Genomic DNA, 14,048 nt, shown 5'->3' on the forward strand with positions numbered 1-14,048 from the left:
CAAAAAAAATGGAGGGCAACTAGGCCTCCTCCCACGCTTATTTTTTTCCCAAAGTCACTTGATCAAAATTTTGAGATAGCCATTTTGTTCAGCATTGTTGAAAATATTATAAATATGTCTTTAAGAATGACTTAATCCCCTGAAATCCCCAGTGGGAGGGCAAAAATCTTTGAACTTTACCCAATGTTAACATATAGTATTGGTTATTGGGAAGTATACAGAAGTTTTCAGGAGGTTTTTTTCTGGTAGTAGGAGGTAAGGGTTGGTCAGAGGTTATGTTGGAGGATCTGTTCATGAAGGAAGTTTTCATGGGGGAGGGGAAATTGCCATGAAGGGGGCGCCGGACTTGCCAGCATTATTTATTGGTTATTGGGAAGTATACAGACATTTTCAGGAAGGATTTTTTTCTCGAGGGGGGGGGCTAGAGGAGGGGGTTACTCTGGAGAATATGTCCGTGGAGGATGTTTTTATGGGGGAAGGGACATTTCTATGAAGGGGGCACCGGATTTCCAAGCATTATTTAAAAAGCGATCAGAAATTAAATAAAAAAAACAAGTTTTTTCAACTGAAAGTAAGGAGGAACATTAGAACTTAAAACGAACAGAAATTATTATGTATGTGAGGGGGTTCTCCCCCAAGTCAATGCCTCGCTCGTTACGCTACAGTTTTTTTTAGGTCTTTCAAAAGAGCTATCTATTCTAATTAAACGGTCTTTGTGATTCAGGGGTTTGTGAATCAATTTTTTTTTAAACTTTTAACGTAAAGAGCGTGGTATTGACTAAGGGGAGAACCCCCTCATATACGTAATAACATATACGTAATAAAAAAACAATACAAAAACAAGCAATACGGCTCAATAGTAATCGAAACTTTTAAAAACGGAATTTTGATGTCAAAAAATGTATCAAAAGAATGTGTTTATAATGCTGATTCTAAATATATAAATTTTATTAAGTTTAGTATTACTCATCAAAGGCTAAGAGCCTGAGAAAATTTACTCGATTTTTTAAAAGGGGGGAAACATCCCCTAGAAGTAATAGAATTTTAATAAAAATCACACCGTCAGATTCAGCGTATCAGAAAACCATATTACATAGGTTTCAAGCTCATATCTGCAAAAATCTGCAACTTTGTATTTTTTGCCAGAAGAAAAATATACGAATATAGAAGTTAGTTACGTAAGTTAATTTGTAAAGACATCCATTTAGCAAAAGAAAAGTAAAATTTTATGCAAATAAAAGCTGCATTAACTAAAAAATGATCAGAAATTAAATAAAAAATAAAAGTTTTTTAAACTGAAAGTAAGGACTGACATTAAAACTTAAAACGACAGAAGTTATTCCGTATATGAAAGGGGCTGTCCCCTCCTCAACGCCTCGCTCTTTACGCTAAATTTTGACTATTTCTCACAAATCTTTTTTTTAAAACAATAAAAAAATTTAGCCTAGAGAGCGAGGCGTTGAGGAGGGGACAGCCCCTTTCATATACGGAATAATTTCTGTTCGTTTTAAGTTTTAATGTCGCTTCTTACATTCAGTTTAAAAAACTTGTTTTTTTTTTATTTAATCAACATAAGAACCACGCATGAGAACGCAATTGGTGTTATGCTTCTACCAACCGATCAGCAAAAAAAAAAAAAAAAAAAAAAAAAAAAAAAAGGATCTAAAATCAACATAAAAACCACGGATGAGAACGTAATTGGTGACTTCTTAAGACCTAACTATGTGATGCTTCTACCAACCAATCAGGAAAAAAACAGATCTAAAATCAACAAAAGAACCATGGATGAAAACGTCATTGGTGACTTCTTACTTAACTACGTGATGCTGCTACCAACCGATCAGCAAAAAAAAAAAAAAAAAAAAAAAAAAAAAAAAAAAAAATCTAAAATCAACATATGAACCACGGATGAGAACGTAATTGGAAGGAACTCATTCGATTAGAAACTGAGATTTTTATTGTCTTTCCTAAGACTCGAGAGAAATTGAGGAGGGTTAGGAGCAGCCGGCCCCCTTCGTTCTCTTTTTTGCTAAATAGCCATTCTGAGGTAGTTCTTTGATTAAAAATGGTTGTGATGTCTAATATATATGCCTCCGGGGATGGCATTACCCCCACATTCCTTAAGGCCAGAGGGGAAAAATAATACGAATTGTCAATTTATATCACACACGTTTTATAATGGGAAAAGTGAGAATTGGGAATAAAATTAGTTTGTGCCTGATCAGTTCAAAGATTCAAGCTGTAAGTTCTTGTAGCAACAGAAACTTAATCTACTTAAAAATGTCCCGGTTTGTCATCTACCCCCTCTCAAAAAATGAGCACAGAAAAGGTTCAGAAAAAATTACCAATCTACTCAAACTTCGATTATTTTTTCCTTGGGTTAGTAATGTTGCTGCATTTTTTTTCTTCTATTACGGAAATCGAAATCTTGGAGCTTCAGTTTTGCTCAATTCTGGCTATGGTGCCTCCACAGTTTGTTGCATTTTTCAATGAGACTCATGTTGTTTTGACAAACTTCTACAACTACGACAATTCATTACGACAACCCAACAGATCCTTGGGGCAGAGATTGTAAATTGTAACCTGGGGGCATGTAGGGCTTCAATGGAATAGATGGTCATACAAACTTTGGACGGGGCATTTGATTGGAAATTGGAAGTTATAGTGCCAGTTTTAAGAGTCAAAAGTTATTTGAGGGCAACAAGCCCCCCCCCCCCGCGCCCATCTTTTGACAAAACAAACATAAAATCAAATTTTGAGACATTTATTTTCTTCAGCATTGTTGAAAGGTCCGGAAATTATGCCTTTGTGGATGTCAACCCCCCAACAGCCCTTAGGGCATGGGCTGTAAGTTATGCAATTCGTTAATTGTTTACATATAGCATATGTTATTGCATTTTCATAAGGACTGTTATTACTTTCCAACAAGACAAAACCCATTCGGGTGAGTCTATCTGAGAATGTTGAAGAGAGTGCTGAACTAAATTAAAACGCGTTATGTGTGTACAGATTGTCGAAAGGTCTTAACTCAGGATTGACTGAGCTTATTAATTTGGAACTTTCTGGAAATGATAAGGGAGATGACCAATTGAAAAAAACGTAATATTTGCATGGTAATACTATTACTAAACTACCGCCACTACTAGCGCTACCATTTTTACTGCTACTACTACCCCACTACTACATTTAAAACATCGAGGGGAAATTTGAACTAAATCAAAAGACATTATGTGCACACACATTGTCAAAAGAGCATATCTCAAGAATGGATTTTGGTATTAAGTTGGAACTTTCAGAGAGTGAAAGGCACTCTATGCACGCAGTTAATAATATTACTACCACAAGATGAAACTTTCAGGGATTGTTGAGGGGGAAGGTGAACCGAACTGCAACGCTCCGTCTGTATGCAGGTTGTTAAAAGGGTGCATCAGCAATATCTTAAGAAGAGTTTGGTGGGTTCAAAGTTCTTTTAATTTTCAAACTAACTACTCTCACTATAACACTATAATACATTATACAACAAAAAAGAAAAATAATTAAAAAGGCTGCCTACAAAGTGATTTATACTCGAAACCGGCACCCTTAGAAGAAAAAATAAATAATATTATAAAAGTAATGAAAAAATGAATAATAATAAACAATAAAACTACACATCATAAAAAAGAAAATTGGACACCACATTCAACTCACAACCCACATTTCAAATCAAATAATACCCAAAATATAAATAAACACCAGCACCGGCAACCATGACTTCATATTAATTAATAATTATCTATTAGATATAGTTTTGAATTATTTTTATAAGATGAAATAGAAGAATGTGCACCTAAATAACTTCCATGATTGCTCCAAAACTTTATTATTGAATCTTTTGGAGACAATCTGGATGGTTTAGTATAAATTCTAGGGCAAGGCAATTTAGCTGAACGTCGTCTTAGACTATGTTTATTCTGAACAAAAGAATTAGCGAGAAATTAATAGAATAAAGAGCAAATGGCAATAATTCTTTAATTTGTTTAAGTCTAAAAAAGACACAATGGACTGGAAGGACGAGATCAACTGGCAATATGTTCAAAAAGGTATACAGACTCTTAGTAGGGAAACTATCAGGGGTTGCCGATGGGGAATAAAGAAGTGGGTCCTAATGTAAGAAGGGCTATATTTTGAAGACTTTGGAGTGGCTTAATTCGAGATTTAAAAGTATTTAAATAAGCAATGGGACGATAATTAAAATAAGATTGAGATAAAGAATAAAAAACTGACTTAAGGGAAGGAAAGAGAGGTAAAATTTTAGAAACCGCAGTAACCCTACATTCCTTCTTACCTGAATCTTTAATGTATTAAGATGAAGCTTCCAAGATAAATTCTTATCAATTATAAGACCTAGGTACTTACAAGATTCCCTAGGTTAAAATGGACAGAAATTTGAGAAAGTGACGGCAGGGCATGAGAAAGTCGAGAAAAAATGATAAAATGGGTCTTCGATGAATTTAAAACAATGCGGTTGTTAGCAAACCACTGCAATAGCTTCATTAGACTACGACAGATGTTGTCTTTGACCGATGATTCATCTGTACATGTGACGGAATAAGCTGTGTCTTCTGCGAATAGTAGAGCAAGTCGATCACCAATGATTGCGTCCATAAGGTCATTTATGTATATTAGAAACAGCAGTGGTCCAAGAGTTGAACCTTGCGGTACTCCTACCTTTCCTCAACATGCAGTTTTTACCGATCTTACTGTACCTCTATCCACAAATTGATTCCTACCAGTAAGGTAAGACTGAATGAGTAAGAGAGCATTGTCTGTTATTCCGCAGTTGTCAAGGTTACCCAGAAGAATCGGATGAAAAATCGTATCAAATGATTTCTTCATATCCACAAAGATTGTACCTGGTATTTCCTCACAGTCCATTGCATAATTAAGAAATTGTAGTATAACCAATATAGCATGCTCGGTAGAGTGCTCAGGCCTGAATCCAAACTGATGCATGATGAAGTTAGACTTAGTTAGATAATTCATCACTCTGTTGTCGATGCAACGCTGCAAAGTTTTTGAAAAACCAGAGAGAATAGAGATAGGGTGGTAGTTGGAAGGCTGCTTGGTATCGCTACCTTTGTGGAGGGGTATAACCCTTGCTGACTTGAAAACAATGGGAAAGATTCTGTTCTTAAGGCAAGAATTGATGACGTGTGCGATAATAATGATATAGCAATCCATGGTCTTCTTGATGAGGTAAGTTGACGACCAATCTGGACCTTCGGAGTGACCGTTTTTTATGGCTTGCACAATCTTCAGGAGTTCATCTTCAAAGGCAGGTGGCAGAAAAATAAAGGAGCTAGATGACGAAGGTAGGTATTTTTTGTAATTATCTCTGCCGATAGTTGGTCGGTCGTAAGATTCCTCTACGGTTGCTTCTCTAATACCTGCATAAAATTGGTTGAGTGTGTTGGCTACTTCTTGTTGCGATGTTGAAAGTTTTTCATCTGGCTTCATCATGGTCTCAGGAAATGTGTTGGTTTTTTGCTTATTCAGGCATTTATTTATTAGAGTCCATGTCTTCTTTGGTGATCCTTCTGCTTCATGAAACTGGTTATGGTAATGTGTCTGTTTAGCTTTCCTTTAGCTGGGATGTCAAAGTGTTCCTACAGCTTTTGAATTTTGTACCAAATCATCATGATTATCAATACATTACCTGTGCAGCATAATATTGTGCTTAATACTGGTAAGCAATCCTTGTATGATCCATGGCTTTTTTAGTGTTATATACCTACCAGAGCACCTTTTTGAAAAAGGGCAGGCAGAGTCAAGAGCAGATGAGAATTTCTCATTATTTAGAGCAGCCATTGCGTCTGAGTCCGTTTCATCATAAACTGAGTTCCGATCGGTATAAGCTAATGAGGCTCTCAAGTATCTTATAGAATTATTTCCCACAGTCAATCAAAAATTAACCAAAAATGGTAAAGTGATCCGAAGCATCAGTTAAGACGATGTAACTTGAATGCAGAATAAAATTCGTAAATTTTAACTATAACTGAAGTAGACTATTCACCAGTACGCGTTGGTATTCTTAATGTTGGGACTAAACCTGCAGAAAAACAAGTAGTCTGTAAATCCACAGGCTGAGACCTTGAGGCTTGGGTTCTCCAAATTCACCAGTCCTAAATCTATATTAAAAAAAAAAAAAATTAAATTAAAAAATATTAAAATTAAATTTAAAATTAAAATTAAAAATAATATCAAATTAAAAATCAATAAAAATTAATTTTAATTAAATTAATATTAAAATTAAATAAAAAAAATTAAAAAATATATAAAAAAATATTAGGCTTTTACAATTAACTATTTATTTATTCTATCTAAGTTGACAATTTTTATTTCAAGATAATTAAACTGTGCTTCTAATGCACCCTTTTTCGCTGGCTTCGGTAATGCATTCAAAATTGCAGAATATGCAGAATAATGCGTTCAGAATTGTAGTCTGTAAATTCACAGATTGAGATCTCGAGGCTTGGGACTCCGAATTCACCAGAAACCAGAAATCAGACATCATTTATTTAAAAACAGCTTTCATAGTCGTAGATAAGAATCACAGACTAAATGTCACTGGCATTTACAAACCTAGTCCTAAGGCATTTTGTTATAGGTACTGATAAAAAAGGCACAAATGAATTGCTAAATCAATTAGTTCTGCAAGGCACTGGCACTAATTTGTTCTTATCCCTGGTATTAACTACTGAGTTAGCAGCAGGGGATAGAATATGTCAATGCCTGGGGCTAGCAAGGAGAAATTACCCGAAATGCATTATAAACTGAATCCTGCGATCTCTAAGAGTTTTGATCTTTAAAGACTCAAGAGCAGACTTGTATTCTACCAGTCCTAAATCTATATCAAAATCTCCCATAAAAACTATTTCTGCTTCGTAAAATTCAGCCGTTGTGTAAGATCATTTAACTTACCAATAAAACTCGAGGCGCTTGATCCCGGAGGCCGATAAAATAGGCATAGCAGTAGCTTCTCATTACCAGACATAATTTGAACAATCAGGAATTCAAACTCCATTTCTAGGTATAAATCACTGAAATCAGCACTTTCATGAACATGGAGATCCTGATTAATAAACAGCGCAAATCCACCTTTTGAACAGGTAGCCATATTTCTAGTAACTACTCTATACCCAGATATACCAACTAAAGAACTATTACTATCACAAAGAAATGTCTGACATAGTCCTAGAATTCCAATGCGATTACTAGAAAGGAAAGTGGAGAGAAAATAAAAACTACTAGGCACCCACGTCAATTCCAAAAGGCGATTCGGGATGATTGTGACTGATTAAATGGAGGGATTTGGTCATTATTTATATACTTGCTGGGATGAAAAGACTGGATAAAAAAAATAAGAATATTCAACACCAGCCGATCCCACCGATTTAAATAATTCTTTTAGGTCAAGTCAATTTTTCTCAAAATCATGGAGCCGATCAGATGGTACCTTATTTAACACTTATCATCAAATCATCATAAAAATAAAACTTACCAAAATCAATCTGGAATGATAGGCTAATAAGCAGAAAATGGTACCTCAGATTATTCCAAGTATGAGAGGAGCAAGGAGGCTGCCGGAACAGATTCCAATTAAACAACAGCGATGCAGTGATTTGGCTCACCGAACTCGGAGGCCCAACATCCGACATGTTAGCTGCGGAAAGAAAAAACGAGCAGAACGAGAAATTTTTTCAAAACTAGAACTAAACAGAAAAAAAGGAAAACATGAAAACAATCGCACATAATAGCAAGATACAAAAAGCACACTAAGGCAAGATACAATTAAATCTCCCTTTTCTCTTTTTTTAACATAAGTTCCAATCACTGTCGCAACTTATTCATTAATGCAAACCAAACGTAGCTAGACACGAGACCAGGAAGATAAAAAGATCCTTTGATTTCCAGCTATACGTCCGTAACTTTTTGACCGACCCGAGAAGACGTTATTTCACCTTTCGTTTTATTTCACGTGACTTAGTATATAGCTCACTTCTTTGCAAATTCAATTCAGGTGGCAAGTCGCTATACATAACTCTATTACTCGCCTTTAGTTTACTAATGTTTGACATTACCCTTTGAATCTCATTTTCAGATCCTAATGATACAAGCACTGGCTTCACCTGTTTTTGCTTACTTTTACGTGTCCGGGAGTCATTAATACTTTCCGAGCGAGAAGCGAAACGATAGCACTTAGATATAATTCCTGGCTCAGCAATACCTAACTTATTCCTGAAGAAGTTTTTCACATTATTTTCTGGCGTTTCGTCAGATTTTTCATCCGTTAAACCATGAATCAGCAAGATAAGCTTTCGGCTTTTACTTCGGTCTGCTGCTATTAATGCTGGTACTACTACTAAAGCTAACGGTACTAAGGCGAAAAATTTAGGGAACATAGGAAGTTCTGCTGCTTTTAGGATTCATTTATTCATCGATAGCAGCACGTGTGTAATCTTTGTGTTTGATATGGCTATTCATATTCCTTTGGGGCATCACTATAATCTCTCCTGCAGCACATCAAGATTTGAGTAGACAGTTCACTCAAAATGACCGCAAGATAAGCCTCGAAATGGAACATTCGAAATGGAACCCATGTGTCCTCAAGGACAAGGCCTAACAGCTATGCATTAGCTCACTCATCACAGATCAATTTTGGAACAAAAAATATTTATTGTGATTTTGCACATAACTTTACTGTGATTTGTCTGTGTACATCACTTCACAGAAATTTTAACAGAGCACGGGATCAAGGTTGCCACAGGATATATATATATATATATATATATATATATATATATATATATATATATATATATATATATATATATATATATATATATATATATATATATATATATATATATATATATATATATATATATGTATATATATGTATATGCATATATATATATATATATATATATATATATATATATATATATATATATATATATATATATATATATATATATATATATATATATATATATATATATATATATATATATATATATATATATATATATATATATATATATATATATATATATATATATATATATATATACAGTAACAGATCCAAGGGGGCGAGGGCGCGCCCCCTCCCTCCCTAGCGTAGTCTAAAGTAGTGTAATTTGCTTAATTAAATCAAGTTTGCGTTAATTAAACTTGCTCCTAACGCAAGTTTATCGGATCAACCTATTTTTGCACCCCCCCCCCTTAAAAATTCCTGGATCCGCCCTTGTATATATATATATATATATATATATATATATATATATATATATATATATATATATATATATATATATATATATATATATATATATATACATATATATATATACAAGGGCGGATCCAGGAATTTCTAACGGGGGGGGGGGTGCAAAATAGGTTGATCCAATAAACTTGCGTTAGGAGCAAGTTTAATTAACGCAAACTTGATTTAATTAAGCAAATTACACTACTTTAGACTACGCTAGGGAGGAGGGGGCGCGCCCTCACCCCCCTTGGATCTGTTACTGTATATATATATATATATATATATATATATATATATATATATATATATATATATATATATATATATATATATATATATATATATATATATATATATATATATATATATATATATATATATATATATATATATATATATATATATATATATATATATATATATATATATATATATATATATATATATATATATATATATATATATATATATATATATATATATATATATATATATATATATATATACTACTACTACTACTAACAACTCACCGCAGCACCAAGCCGCCTGAGGCCAACACAGCTACGCACGCTCCTCCTCCACCCCAATCTATTCAAAGCCTCCCTTTTTACTCCCGCCCACGAAGTTCCCATTTCCTTTAAATCTTTCTTTATGACGTCCTCCCACCCCAGACGATGACGACCTGCTTTCTGTTTAGCCCTAGATGGTTGGCCGAAAAGAACAATCTTCGGCAATCTTTCATCCTTCATCCGCACAACATGCCCTAACCACCTCAAACTTTCTTTCATTATAGCCCTAGAGAGCGGTATTGAACCACATTTTTCATATAGCCTATTGTTTGAAATACGGTCAGTCAGCCGGGTACCCAGAACAATCCTTAAGCAATTTCTCTGGAATACATCTAGCAATCTTCATCCGCTTTTCGGAGCGTCCATGCTTCAGAGCCATATTTGACCACTGCCATCAATGTATCTTCTAAGATTCTAATCTTGGTTTGCAGACTTATCTTCCTATTCTTCCAGACTTTTTTTAACTTTGAACAAGCACCCTGAGCCTTGGCTATTCTATATTTAACATCTTCACTGCTCCCACCATCTTTACTAATAATACTACCAAGGTAAGTGAAGCTGCCCACCTGATCAATCTTTTCATTACCCAACATCACCTTTTCATCTTTACTTATTCCTAGCCGTAGGGACTTAGTCTACCTAAAATTATTTTTCAAACCTATACTAGCATTCTGAATTCGTCAAACCTCTAAATGCTCATTTGTTTTGCCCACGGTTTCATCTAGGATTCTTAAATCATGAACATAATCTATGTTCAGGAGACCTTTCAATCCTCATTGGATTCTGTGTTCTGACATTGGCTGTCCTGTGCTGCTTAAGACAAAGTTCATCAAAATAATCAATATAAAGGGGGATAGAACACAACCCTGCTTAACTCCTGATTTAATACAAAACCAGCTGCTAACCTCATTTCCTACCTTAACCGCAGCAGTGATATTCTCGTACATAGCCCTAATCACTTTAATGTATTTGTCTGGTATACCATACAAGGATAAAAGCTTTACTAAAGCTCTTCTATCAACAGAATCGAACGCTTACTCGTAATCTATAAAACTAAGGACCAAAGGTGTTTGAAAACTCAGGCACTTCTCAATTATTTGCCTAAGAGTGAAAATTTGGTCGACACATCCTCTACTTTTTCTAAAGCCGCACTGCTCTTCTCTTAAAACTTTGTCTACAGCATCTCTCAGTCTAAAAAGTATCATATTACTAAGTAATATACTACCTACAAAGACCAGACTAATGCTTCGATAATTACCACACTCACTTTTATCACCTTTCTTATAAAGTGGCTTAATTAAGGTTTTCCTAAAATCGTTAGGTACTTCCCCTTTTTCAAAAATCATATTCATAATCTTCAGTAACTTATTTCTAACCTCTGAGTCACCATATTTAAGAAACTCATTTACCACCCTATCAGCACATGGAGCCTTATTATTCTTTAATCCTTTTAGTACTGTTGCTAATTCCTCCTCACAAAACAAATCTTCCCTCACATCCAAGGTATCACAAACTTTTTTATTTTCGTCTATATTTTTTCCTGCAACTCTATCTCGGTTAAGCAAGTTCTCAAAATGTTCGGCCCATCTGTCTTTAGTTTTTTCCTTATCGGTAATTGCGACCCCATTCCTATCTTTAACTGGAACAAGTCCGGATTGACTACTCCCTCTCAATTTGTTAACGTGCCAGTACAATATTTTACTATTATCCCGTCTAGCTGCATCTTACAGATCCTCGGCAATTTTATCCGTGGCCTCCTCTTCACACCTCCTTAGTTCATATTTAAATGTTTTCTCCACTTTCTTTACATTTCTTTTGTTTTCATACGATCCATCACTCAGATAATTCCTCTACAAGTCCTTTCTCCTTTCTATTAAACATAAAGCTTTTTCACTAATATTCTTAGCTGCAGTTCTAACTTTCTTCCCTAATACACCTTCAGCAACTCCAGAAATTATGTTTCTAAAATTATTCCAACCATCTTCCACATTATCAAATTTTAAACTCTCAAGTATAGTATTCAACTGTTCCTGGAAAATTTCTCTCAAATTCTCATCCGGGAGTCTACCAACATCATAACTTCTCGGGAGGTAGCTTACCCTTCCGATATTTCAGCTTTAAACTAACTATAGACACTACTAGATGGTGATCTTCGCTTTTAGCATCAATAACAGCACTCCTATATACCCTAGTATCTTGTATTGATCCTGCGAGTCTTCGGTTTACTATAACATAATCAATAAGGTTTGCTGTCTTGCCATCACGTGAATGCCATGTTAACTTATGAGCCATTTTATGACCAAACACCGTATTGGTTATACCTAGATTGTTATACCTACAAAATTGCAAAAGTCTGTATCCCTTACTGTTTGTGTGTGTGTTGATGTGCGTGTGTTTGTGTGTCGGCGTGTGTGTGCATGTCGTTGTATGTGTGTGTGTTTTTCGATATGTCTCTGTGTATGTGTTTGTGCTGGTGTGTATGTAAGTGTCGGTGTATGTGTATGTTACTGTTTGTGCATGTGTGTGTGTTTGTCGATATGTCTTTGTGTGTGTGTGCTGGTGTTTGTGTAATTGTCGGTGTATGTGTATGTTACTTTTTGTGCATGTGTTGGTGTGTGTGTGTGTGTTTGTCGATATATCTTTGTGTATGTGTGCTGGTGTGTGTGTAAGTGCTGGTGTATGTGTGTGTTTCTGTATCGGTCTGTGTATTTGTATGTGTCGGTCTGTGTGTGTGTAATGGTGTATATATTTGTGTCTGTGTGTATATGTCAGTGCGTGTGCATGTATCGGTGTCTGTGTTTGTACATGTGTCAATTTGAGTGGGTGTCTGTGCGTACGCGTTTGTCGGTGTATGTCGGTGTGGGTGTTTGCGTGACGGTGTGGGTGTTTGTGTGACGATGTGCGTGTGTCGGTGTGTATGTGTTTGTATGTGTCGGTGTGTTAATGATAAGGATCGCTATTTACTTACCATTCATTACAATGAAGAATTTGATTTTTATCTTTTTTTTCTTACTCCAACTAAATCATATAGAAAAAGTGTTTGTGCAAAACTGGAAAGGGGCCACTCAGTCACAAATTAGAACTCATGGGCCAACACACCTTTTTTTAATGGTTTTACCTACTATGCTCTTTTTACTTTAATTTCCTTATAATTACTTAACAGTCCCCAATTTCCAAGGGGAGCCATGGTCCCCTTCTGCCCTCTACCTCATGGGTGCCCTTGACTGTCTTCCTGAAGAATAGAATCAGATCTTCGAACCCAATATATTTCCTCCTCCGGTGTAAGCAACTCTCTCATTTAAGGGGATTAATTATCCAGGAGGGGGAAGATAGGCTGCTTTGTGAGTTAATGAGGTCTAGGACTCCCCGTTATATTGTGGCAGTAGGAAATTTTGTATTGATGGGAAGGATGTCAAATGAAGTGTAATTTTTCTTTAGTATTTGTCTTTTTGTATATGGCTTTAATTGGCTTTTAAATACAGATTATTATTATTATTATACGATCCAAGCCCCAGCTTCCAAAGGATGTCAACGTGGTGCCAATATGCTCTTGTATATTGGCATAGAAAAATTGAAACAGGTGATTGTTTTTGTTCACCAGAAATTCAAAACATAAGCTCAACATACACCTGGCCGTTTCTAGTCTCCATGAAAAACCTCATTTTCAAAACCATTCAAAACAAACCCCTAGGACCAAGGTCATATCCAGGAGGAGGGGTTTTTACCCCCCCCCCCCCCAAGTTTGTCAAAATCGTAATAAAAATGAATACAAACAAATTTTGATGTGTTTTTTAAGTTTTTTTTTTTAACCTTTTTGATGGATTGTCCTAGCCTTTTATGGTTTTGCCGATAGTATTTTTCCTACTCTCAACCATCGTGTCTGGCACAGCCATCTTCAGAACTGACGAACTAGGACTAAGACTTGAATGTAACCTTAATATCAAATTAAGTAGTTTGGGCATGGGAGGGGTGGGGCTCAGAAGAGGAGGGCCTACGACTTTTCCCTTTTGAGTTCCAGATACTTTGTACTTTAAAAGAGGGCGCGAACTGATTTTCTTCCTTAAAAAACTTTAAAGTTGGCCATACTCATTCCCAAAAAAGGGTTTTACGCCGTTGAAGAATGATATGTATACTTGACAACACATATAATTTTAGTTCATGCCTTACCA

This window comes from Artemia sp. Qi Xiang Cuo, chromosome 14 (genome assembly GCF_049724085.1).
Source record: "Artemia sp. Qi Xiang Cuo chromosome 14, ASM4972408v1, whole genome shotgun sequence".
Taxonomy (NCBI): Eukaryota; Metazoa; Arthropoda; class Branchiopoda; order Anostraca; family Artemiidae; genus Artemia; species Artemia sp. Qi Xiang Cuo.